The sequence below is a fragment of the Nuphar pumila genome, chromosome 13 (assembly GCF_984573655.1).
Source record: "Nuphar pumila chromosome 13, dmNupPumi1.hap1.1, whole genome shotgun sequence".
Taxonomy (NCBI): domain Eukaryota; kingdom Viridiplantae; phylum Streptophyta; class Magnoliopsida; order Nymphaeales; family Nymphaeaceae; genus Nuphar; species Nuphar pumila.
Window position 1 is genome coordinate 33,929,423 of NC_143261.1, and position 2,692 is coordinate 33,932,114.

General features: G+C 37.6%; 1 non-coding gene across 1 annotated transcript; it reads right to left on the reverse strand.

The window, feature by feature from the left end:
* Nucleotides 1–2,219: 2,219 nt before the first annotated feature.
* LOC149818252 (small nucleolar RNA R71) lies at nt 2,220–2,322 on the reverse strand. Its single transcript, XR_016427534.1, has one exon. It is a non-coding gene; the product is annotated as a small nucleolar RNA R71 (small nucleolar RNA).
* Between the last annotated feature and the right edge of the window lie 370 nt (nt 2,323–2,692).

The window sequence follows — 2,692 nt, forward strand, 5'->3', positions numbered from 1 at the left end:
AATGGCAGACACAAGCCTGTTGAGTGTTTCCAGCAGAAAGCCCTGTGTATGGGACTCCTTGCTCGGCATGGTTCTCCTTGTCCTAGGAGCCATTTATCTATTCACGCAAATATACCCAAATCAGAAAAAGTATAAAATTTATACTTACAGTGCGATACCGTAAACACGACGGATCTTGAACCAGGTTTCTCAGACTCATGCTCTGATACCATTTCTGTAACGCCCCGGATTTCCAAAACGAAGCTAAGTTAAAAGTTTCATGAATTTCTTTTTTTTTTCTTTGCAGCGGAATTTAGAAAAGCTTTTAGCAGCGGAATCAGACGATAATGAGTCATCAGTTTTAGAAAACTCCGAGCACGTTGCAGGTATGTGGCCAAGCAACTCATTGACCACTAACTGCAGACCAAATTTCAGTTCATTCGGAGTTGATTTGGTCTGATTTTTAAGCGTTTTGTGAAAACCGCTTTTTCTGGATTTTAAATTACAGGACTGACGATATCCTGATTTTTCCCAGATTTGAAACACTTATATCTGGAGTTTCAGATACTGTTTTTCAATTCTGTAAAAACTGCCAATTTGTTTAATCTGTCAGTTGCAGAACAGAACAAATTTCGGGAAAATCGGACCTCGTTTGCCCTATTAAACAGTGGTTTTCCGATAACCTGTCAGATTGCTAGTTTACACTAGTTAGGGGCAGTTTCGTAATTTTCTTAGTTTCGGCATTTTAGGTTTGTTTTCAGTAGTTTCTGTATTTTAGAAGTTGCATAATCATCATACAGCATTAGTAGAAGTAATTTGGTTAATTTTAGAATTAATTTAGTATTTTATTTAATTTTTGTTTGATAAGTAGCATTTGTTTATTATTTTCGTAGAATTAGATATAGTTTTAGTTGTTGTTTGCATAATTAAAATAGAAAACTAACTTTGTACTTTTCTGCATTTTTAGGTTGAAAAGCATATTTAGTTTCCAGGGTTATTATACAAGTGAGAAGATTCTCTAAGTGGCGAAAAGACAGAAATACCCTTGGTGTGGAGCAGAAGACTGAATGCTTGTTTAGTGTTCTTTTAGTGCTTAATTGTAGTTGTATTCACTTTATAATTGTAGATTGCCATTTGATATTAATAAATTAAATTTTCTAGAATTGTAGTTATTAATTCCTGTTCCCTGAGGATCGACCCGTACTTACCACTTTGTGGAAAGTCGGTTTTTTATATTTTTGGTTGACGATTTTCCAAAGTTTTATTGAAAATAATTGTTTTAAAAAAGTGCATTCCAAAATATCAACCAAATTTTGGCGCCGTTGCCGGGGAACGACGAATTAATTACTTTATTTCTTAGAGTTTAATTTATTATTATTTTGTTTTAGTTAGTTAATTAGTTGTTTTCTTTTTAGTTAGTAGGATTAGTAAGTGAATATAGGATTAACATAGTTAGTAAATATAGAATTCACATATTGTTCTTTTTAGGATTCACTTAATTATCATTCTGCAAGGAGCGATTAGACAGGTGGGTTTTAGAAAAACATAGTTTGTGATTTCCTGTATTTAGTTGTTTTAGCATTTTAGAATAGTTTACTTTGTTATTTAATATAGAATTCTGACATAGCTATATAGCATATTTGTTTGTTTTTAGTTACTGTTATTTGCTTATTTACATTTTAGTATTTGTGCTAGTTTAATTTTTTTAGTTAGGTCGTTTGCTTACATCTGGTCTTAGTACCAGTGTATGCAGGGTCGACGAGGTCTAGGAACCCCATTACACCCATTTGTTGACAACCCAGAGAGAATTTTACATTCTCATCGAAGTTTGGCAACAATGGCTGACATGGATCCTCCACCTCCACCCCCAGTTCTTTCACGCCCTCTGCGGGAATACTTCATTCCCACAGACTATGTTCAGGCATCCTGCATTCGGAGACCCGATGTAGGAGCGCCACATTATGAGATTAAGGCCAGCATTATTCAAATGCTTCCATCCTTTTATGGCCTTAGTCATGAGGATCCCTACCGACACTTAGATGAATTCCTCGAAATCTGTTCTACTGTTAAGATACAGAATTTCGATGATGATGCGTTGAGGTTGACTCTATTCCCTTTTTCATTGAAGGACAAAGCCAAGTATTGGCTAAAGTCCTTAGATTCTGTAGAAATAGAGTCCTGGGATCAGTTGCAACAGGAGTTTCTTCGGAAATACTTTCCCATTGGTCGCACGAACTAATATCATAGAGCCATCACTAGCTTTTCAGAGCTAGATGGTGAGCGCTTTCATGAGACCTGGGAGAGAATGAAGGATCTCCTCAGGAAATGCCCCCATCATCAGGTGCCGAAATGGCAACTGGTGCAGAGTTTCTATGATGGATTGTCTGACAAGAATCGTCAGATGATCGACTCTTCATGCGGTGGGACATTCATGCTGAAGAGCGAGGATGAAGCATGGAGGCTATTTGATACATTGGCCGAGAATTCACTCCACCATGCTTCGAGCTCTCATTCTGATAGAGCCACACCCAGCATTCAGAAGAAAGCTGGTGTTCTTGAGATTGGTCCATCTACTGCACTACAGTGCAAAGTAGACATGATTGCTCAGAAGCTGGACCAGCTTCTCTCAGGACCATCCACTACACAGCAGGTGTGTACTCTTTGTGCCAGTCCGGCACACGAGATCACTGAGTGCCCTTCAGCAGCTCAGTAC